The sequence below is a fragment of the Fulmarus glacialis genome, unplaced genomic scaffold (assembly GCF_000690835.1).
Source record: "Fulmarus glacialis isolate BGI_N327 unplaced genomic scaffold, ASM69083v1 scaffold4508, whole genome shotgun sequence".
Lineage (NCBI taxonomy): Eukaryota > Metazoa > Chordata > Aves > Procellariiformes > Procellariidae > Fulmarus > Fulmarus glacialis.
Window position 1 is genome coordinate 49,798 of NW_009229979.1, and position 9,118 is coordinate 58,915.

A 9,118-nucleotide genomic window follows, 5' to 3' on the forward strand; every position below is an offset into this window, starting at 1 on the left:
CATGCTCTCCTGTTTCAGTCCAAAATACAGCTAGTAGCATAATTCTTCATTTTCTTTTGGGGAAGAGGCTAAAGTAGATTTATGTATAAAAATCGAGAAGAAATGGCAAGGGGAGGACCTAGGTAAAAATCAAAATTTTTTCCTGCCATGGACTCATCTCATTGCTTTGAAAATTTTTTTTTTTTATCTGAAACTCATCTTCAGAGGATTTCTACAGTTTCATATGTACTTCATAGGGTAGAAACACTAACCTGAAGTGTAGTGTATTTGAAGTTCCTAAACTTTTGGGGGGAATGGATGTGGAAGAAAAATGGTCTCCAGAAAAGGAAAAATTTGGAAACCATTATGTTATTTGTGACCCAAACTTTAGTTCCTAGGTTTTCAAAGGAACTATAATTAAAGCATTGATTAATTTCAGTTTTGCTTTTGCATCAGTAATAGTTTTGCTTCTTTGCTTTTCAAAGGATTGGAAAGGTTAAAAAGACAAATATATAAAGTCAAAAAATTCTGGGACTGTGAAATACTCATTTTTTGTTTTCTTTTGTTTGTTGTAGCTAGTCAGTCTTTCCTGATGATGAATCAGAATTGTAGGAGGTGCAGAGGAGACATAACACCAATCCAAGAGTTACCAATGTAATTGCTGCTGCTTTTCTTGCAGACTCTGGAGCCCAGCAGTGGGCTTTGTTTTAACCCTGCTTATCAAAGTGCACAGAAAATATGTAGCCTTATTATAAACTGAGGAAAGGGCACACACTTGTGCTGGATCTCGCTTATTGCTCTTTGCATATATTGTTTCCTATGAAAACTGCTGAGCTTTCTTTCATCAACTATGCACTTAAACTACCTTGTCCAAGCAGATTTCTTTAGTTGCTTTTTACCTATATTAAATTGATGCTTCAAAACTTTATTTTACTTGTCAGCCTCTAATGTATACATTTCTCAGACAGGAATACTCTGATATGTGTTGCTACTTTATTTATAGTTTCAGAGTTGCTTTGCCAATCATTACCGTGCTTTCTAGCCTTTACTAGTGTAATAGATGAAGTGCCCGTGTTTAACAGTAAAGCAGTTTTTCCTGTAAAAAGTAACGCTATAGCAGGTGGATGCATGCACACAATTTAAATACGCAGGGATAGTGTATATAGTATGAGGGATAAAAGGCAGGAGTAGGATCATCAACTGAAGTAGATGCAGGCATTTCAGGTTGGATCAGTGTTTCAAAAGATCTCAGCTGATTCTTTTAGGAAACTGAAGGCCTGATATAAATCTTCTGTGACAGCCATCTTTTGGCTCTTTTCTGAGCAGTTACATTTTCACCATCATTCATTTTCATCCTCAGGTGAATCAAGCCAGTCACAATGCAAGATGTAAAAATGAGGTGATTGCCAGGTATTAGTTAGAAGTAGCACTTCAGTGACAATCCTGATAATTTTCTCCTTCCTTTTCATCCTGCATGCTTCATACTTTGCCTGTGTGTATTTAAATATGTGTATTTTGTATGTCATTATATGCCTCTGTTATGCTTATTCTGATGAGGAAAAATTCCTTTATCTGACAAATTGCTAACTGTCTCACTTCTCAGGAATCCACCCTTATTGTACAGTGGAGTCTGCCTTTATTACTTTTTCTACAAATATTTTTAAAAGAAGAAAATGCTAGCCAAAAAAAAGTAATGAGTAATTTACATTTTAATTCCTTTTATGATGGAGTAAAATCTTTTAAATGTTTTTGAAAGATATGCCCATTTAAAAGGTCTGTAGCACAATTTTTCAGCAATAACTTTCTCTGTGCTTCCCATTTATATTCATCCAGAAGGCATCCATGTCTCTTGCTGCTCAATACTTTTATGGTATTATACATGAGATGATTTTACTTCCATGTTATTCCATACTATGCCTTGAATATTCATTTACAGTACTATGGTTCCAACATGTACTTCAAAAGCCAAGCTTTTCGAAAAGTTATTTCTAATTTTACCAATAATGAAATTGCCTTAAAAAGGAAAATCAAAGTAATTGTTTTATTAACTCTTCAGTCAGTCTTCTAACCTGCTCCCCACATCTTGTGCAGTGAAAGCCACAAGCTACTACTTGTCTAAGCGTAAGATGGGGGATGTGTGTTAAAACTCTAAGACACAATTTCCCTTCGTGTTTTTGTGAAAAGGAGTAAGTGTAAATATTTAACATGTCACTTTAATGTTTTAGACAGAATAGATCCAGGGTCCATTACCACATAATTTGTATGTAAATAAGTGCTTCACTGAACCTGGGAACAGAAGAAAATACACTTGTTACAAAAATAAATAACCGTAGCTATTGTACTGGTTCTTGTAGAGAGTTTATTTTACATTATTAAAGCTTTTTTCATAGTCTAAAAAAAAGATACGTTAACTTTTCACTTTCTTTTGCTTATTAAAAAACAGTCTAAGGAAGATTATTTCTCTACAGTTGATATTTTTCCTATCGGCTCTATTCTAAGCATGTTTGTGTACTGACCTACTATTATCTAAGCATGTTCATATACTGACATACTATTATCTAGGAAACTCTCAGACATCACTTAAACCATAACGATATTAAGCATACTTTAGCCATAATCTATTGATTGGTAAGTTGGTTTTGGTATGTTAATCTTAATAATGGAATGGAAAATATTCATAAGTAATAAATTGTGTATTTTGCTGGGTAGCATTCAAAATAACATGAAGTGTTTTGTTAGAAGGCAATGGATTATTTGGGTGATTGTCCTTATGGACTTTTTTGGGTGTGCATATATATAGCTACTCAGTCTTTGCTTTATATAGTCTAGAAAATGATATAACACAACTTCAGGATCAACTTGTGGGCTTTCAGATCAGTTATCTCTGACCTTGTGTTTGCAACAAATACAGTAGTAATAGTTATCTTTTGAAAGTTTGGAGAATATGACTGGGATTGGAGCAGTATAGATTTATAATGTAATCACCAAGTTATAGGCACTGCCCTGCACTGGGCACAGTGTAATGTAAGCTGATGCTTTGACTTGTACAAAACAGTGGTAGCCTCTAGGGAGTTGCAGAAATGCCTTCTGGCCTTAACAATTAGTAACTCTTAAAGGTAGTGGGCATCAAAAAACATGTAGGAGATAATTTCTCTTTAATGTTTTATGCATACATAACATGAAACAAAATTAAGATTCTTGCATAGCACAGTGAAAATTTATCAAAATTTCTTCCACCTGTATAAACTTTAAAAATAATTTTAAAAAATCATCCTGTTTAAGATACTTTATTTTCTTTTTAAGGAAAGTTATTTGACTGTTCTGTTGCATCTTCAGTTACTGTGAATATTCCTCACCCTTAAACTAGTACCTCAACAGTTTTGTAAGAGATGTGTTACACTACAATCCCTGTCAACAGCTAGCGTCCTAACTCAAATAAGTGCATATAAATGAGACTGACATTTTAAAGTTGAAATAAATTTTCTATCATGTTTTTGCTTTATTTTGTGCTTCAGACCTGCAGGTATAAGCCAAACTTCTTTTATTGGTCCTATGTCTCTTGCTTTGCCTTGAAGATTGCCAGACTATCATGAGCCTTGCTTGCTACAGATATGTCTTGGTGTTAAGGCTAGATTAGCAGTGCTTTCTGTGTTGCTAAAATTATCTAGTAGTTGAAAACAAATCTGGTCAAATTTTGAAAGCAGGCTAATTTCCCCAACCTCTAAACCTCTATATATCTCTGTTCGTTCCTTCTCATATTCTTGGAGTTAAAGGGATTCAGAGAGCAGGAGGAGGAAATTTATTGTCTTTTAAATAAATATTATGGGAAAATGAATCAAACTATTATTATGTGAATAGTCCTAATTCTGCCACTTCTGAACTATTGAATACTTTTTTTGTAACTTTCTGGGAATATAGATTTTTTTTTTTTTTTTTCCATAGAGGAAAGTATTTCCGTTTTTTTATTGTTCTTGTTGATCAAGATATAAAAAGCAAGATTATTCATTTAAAACATAATATTGGATTTTCCGTAGTGTTTACGTAGTACTAAAGTGCTTCAAGGCCCACAAAAAGAGATTTATACATTTACTGAACTGCAAAGCTGTGCCTATCAATATGGGCCTGCCAGCCTCCACAGGAACAGGCATTTTAAAACTTTTCAGTTTCTGCAGGCCTCCAAATATATCTGTCTTTTTTCTGTCATGGATTTGATAAAAATTAATTGCATGTCCGATTAAAGAAAGGGGTATCGGAAGCAAACGGCGTATCTGACCTTAGTCTGCTTTCAACCTACAGTGCTTCTAAATGTTTCACCTTAACGCAGATAGGAAGTGGGAAATCTAGAGTAGCATTACTCTGAAAAATTCCAAGATGTTCAAATAAATCAAATTCAAAGCTTAAATTTGTTTGCTGTAATGTCCTGCGTCAATGGAATACGCAGAGGCTCGAAGTGAAAGATTAGACTTTACTCATGCAGCTCAGTTTAAAAAAAAAAAAAAAAAAAAAAAAGGGGGTGTGATGGTGGTGAAGAAAGTCCTGCTAAACCTGACTTGCATTGTCAGTTAGAAAACAGGCAGCTAGCTGTCATATTTGTTCTCTGCTTATTGGCCTGTGTAAGCTAAAATGACGTTGCTTTCAGAGTTGATTCTTAACGTTGCTCACAGTTTATGTAAAAACTATCTTAACATTTTGCTAAGAAACCATCCTTCAAAGCTTTAGATTTGAGAAGTAATATCACTTCCATTTGCCAAGTGCCGAACATGTTGGGCAGCTTAAAAATGTGAATGATTTCCAAGATCTCAATTAAGGAAAAAAAAAAAACACCACTTACTAAGCAGGGTGTCTTTTCATCACCTTATAAGCACATTGTGCTCTTTTTTGGGGTGTCTGTGCCCAGGCGCTGGCAGCGGGGGGCTGCAGGTGCCGTACACAGCTGGTGCCAGCCGGCTCCAACAGACCCACCACAGGGCATAGCTGAGCCCCACAGCCAAGATGGCGGTGCCTCTGGGAAAACATATTTAAGAAAGGGCAAGAACACTGTGCAGCAGTTGAGGGAGAGATAGGAGTGAGGAAAGAAGTGTGAGAAACAGCCCTGCAGACACCAAGGTCAGAGCAGAAGGAGGGGGAGGAGGTGCTCCAGGGGGCGGAGCAGAGATTCCCTTGCAGTTCATGGAAGAGACCATGGTGGAGCCGATGTCAACACTGCAGCCCTGGGAGGACCCCACACCATGGCAGGTGGATGGTGCCCTAAAGGAAAGCGTGGCCCATGGAGAGCCCATGCAGGATCAGGTTTATCCTGGCAGGAACTGCGGCCCATGGAAAGGACCCATGTTGGAGCAGTTTGTGAAGGACTGTATCCTGTGGGAGGGACCCTACGTTGCATCAGGGGAAAAGTGTGAGGAAGGAATGGCAGAGATGAGGGGTAATGGCAGAGACGAAGGGTTATGGACTGACTGCAACCCCCATTCCCCATCCCCCGGGAGGTAAAGGAGTTGGAAACAAAGCAGTGAAGTTGAGCTTGGGAAGAAGGGGGACTAGAAGGAAGGGTGTTTTAGGTTTTGTCTTTGTTTCCTCACTATTGTACTCTATTTTTAATTTGCAATAAATCACATTAATTTTCCCCAACACAAGTGTGTTTTGCCTGTAACAGTAATTGGTAAATGACCTGCCAGTCTTTATCTCGACTCCTGAGCTTTTTCATCTTATTCTCCTCCGCTGTCTAGTTGAGGAAGACAGTTGAGGCTGGGTGGGCATCTGGCAGCCACCAATGTCAATCCACCACAGCTAGCTTTAGTTTTGAATTTTTTTTAAATAAAGTTACTGCTTTCATTGAAATTTTGCTTTTGGTATTTTAAATTCAAGAGAAATGTTTTGTTAGCTAATTGCAAATTTTATTAGCTGGTTATTCTTCTTTTTAACTTTAGCTAGCTATTTATACTGGAAATAAGAGTAGTTTAGAACAAAAGGGCAATTCTTATTGAAGAGTATGAGTAATACAACAGTACTGAGAGTGTTTTTGAAAACATCAGTGTTGCAAATGAAAAGAGAATTTGTGTAAGCTGTATTTGCATTGGCAAATACATTTGTCTGATTACTGAACAGAACGCTTTTCTTGAGGAGAGGAAATAGCCTGAAGAACTGAATGTATTTTGACATCTCGAAGATTAGCTGATTAATTGTACTTGTGATGGCAAGGCAGAAGTGAGAAGTGAAGCAGAGACCACAAAAGCATCAGAGCTGAGTAGGGCAGTAGTTCTGAGAATGGCAAATGGCATCAGGACCTTTGAATAATATGGATGATCACTGTGATAGATTCTGTCAGCTGATAGACTCTGATATTAAGTCATGAAGGCTTTATTCCCTGTTGGAATCTGATACTAATAAAATGGAATAATGCTTTTTTCTTAAGTTCTTATCTGCAATATAAAACTAATCAAGTCTGAAACTATTTGAAGCAAAAGAGGGCTATAAACTTGAGATGCCTTCTGCTTCATCTACAGCTTTCTTTTTCTGATACACTATTTCTCATTTCCTGCACTTTAATAAGGTATAGAGATGCTTCTAGGTAAAAGCAAATAGTGAACTTGATTTCTGCTACTTTTCTTTTCCTATGGAAATGGAAATAGATAAATTTTGTTAATTTTTAGTGCATTATATTCTATGATATTCTGTTATATATGTGCTTCCCATTTCATGCATATACAAAGCCCACTGTTAGAAGCTGAGTATGCATATATAGTAATTTAACTTATGCATGTAGTAAGTACATGAGATAGTGATTCTCTACAGTAGTTTTCTTTTAAATAAACATCACCCACCCATTGCATGCACTTTTATGTTTATGTGTAACCAGAATTTAGGACATCTTTACATTAGGAAAAGGAGATAAAGGATGAGAGAGTATTTGAAATCAAAAGGGTTTTTCTTGCACTCAGGAATTGGCAAAAATTTAGTGATGACAGAATTATCAGTAAATCATGTTAGACATTAAGGGTTTGTTTTTGACTGCTAGACCTATTTAACTCTGAAGCCATATAAGTAAATTGGATTGTGATAAATGTCATAAATCCATGTAAGCAGCACTTTCAATGTCCAGTTCTTCCAATAAAAGGGATTTTTGTATGAAAGAAAAATCTTGAAAAACAGGATTTGATGGTGTGGGTTTACTTTTTTAACACTATTTTTCTTGACATTCTCTCTGTCATTTCATAGGTTTTGGTAGGAATTAATGAGTTCTGTGGAGGTGGTCTTTCAGGGACCAATTATAAAGAAACACTTTTAAGCATTACTACTAGGAAATTTTATTAAATAGTGTGCTAAAAAGACCTCCTAGCCTGGCTTGATACACATGAAGTGCTGGAAACTAGCTATTGAATCTATATATGCAAAAATGTAGTAAAACAAATATATGGAATTTGACAGATGTACATGATCAGCAGAGGCAAAAATAATTTACTAGTTCATGTTTCAGTTATGCCCAAACCAGAGAAGAATTGAAATGATTCCCTGATTTTGTGGGCTTTGCAGCATGCCCTTAATTTGCAAGTAGGTTGGCCTTTTGGTTCCATGTGTAATGCTAAAATGTATGAAATTACATTACGTTGTGAAATTAAAACATGGAAAAGTATTGCATTTCTTATTCCTCCCAAAGTCTTATTTTCCACAAATATGTTTCTATTTCTAAACTGTGTTGATAAAGTAGCCTTCAAAATTTCTTGATTAATAAGGTATCTATCAAACAGAATATAGGAACTTTATTTCTCATTTTCCTTTGTTGAATGTAGGGATGTCATCTTACAATGCACGACACCATACTCATACAAAAATGTTTCAATATGGTGACAAAGAATTATGAATTTTTTAAATTCAGAATATTAACAGCTCTTCTCCCTTAATAACAATTCTCAGGCTATCATATTGTACTGCATTTTAACAGAAATCAAGTACAGGAGAACATTTTTTTTCTTTTTTTCTTTTTTTTTTTTGATTGACATTGTCAATTGTTATCCCATTCATATTACCATAGCATTTTGTGAAAACTATATGAAGTGCTTACGCTGAAAAATTACAGACTATATAATCTAAGTGCCTTCAAAGGAAGAGAATACTATTTTATTTGCCCACCTCTTGGTGCTTCATCACTGTCTAATCTCTTTCTCCTGCAGTATATTTTGTCCATCCCTATAGCTGCTTACTCTGATGTTGATGTGATGTCTTCTGTAAGTGGACTTCATCTCCGATTGAATGCCATTGGTTTTTTGCTTGCGGTTGTTGAAAACACCTGTATTACTGCTGACTTTAGATGCCAGTCTGTTTCCTTCCAGGAACAGAATGGTTCTTTGCTCTGGAAACTTTGGATGCTTTAGGTGCAATAAAATCTACGAATCCTTTTTGGTGTGGGAGAGGATAAACTGTCATGAAGTGGCCATCAGGCGTGATCCAGAGATTATAAAGCTCACAGATACAGAAAAGCCCTCGTCTTTTCAAGTTGTTCATTTCAAAAGAAGAGTTGAACCTGGTTAATATTCCCTCTTCTGATATGCCTAAAATGAAAAGTAGTGCTGAATTCTATGCATATCCATGGCTTCAGGAGCAGAATATCCTCTTTTGATCAGCATTTGGACTGGGAGATAAAATTTATCAAGAGGACATCAAAATCTAATACAAAAAAGAAAGAGGAAGGGACATGCCTCTCTTTCTGAGAAAGCTTCCAGGATATTTCTTAGTAGTATAACCTTGCTGAAAGAAAATGTTCATTCTTCTGAATTTTCAAAGTTATGCACTATTTAAAATGAGAGTCTTTCTTCCTTTAAATGAGGTAAAAACCTTACCTTTCAAGTGAGAGAAATATACCAAAATGTTTAGAACAGAAATGCTTGCTAAAGTGTATGGCTGAGTCAAGAAAGATCAAAATCTTTTTATACAGTAGGATTCCTGTATCCCAAAGTCATCTCTATTTCACACTGTCATTTCCATATGGATTTCCATCATTTCAGAAGAGTTCACAGTCTGAGAAATAAAATCTTGTTCCCTGCTTCATTGTCCATGCTATCTTCAGGGCAAATTGTGTTTAAAAAAAACACTATCCAGGATCTCTTTGAGGCAGTGAGGCTTGGTAGGACTCCACAAACTTTACATA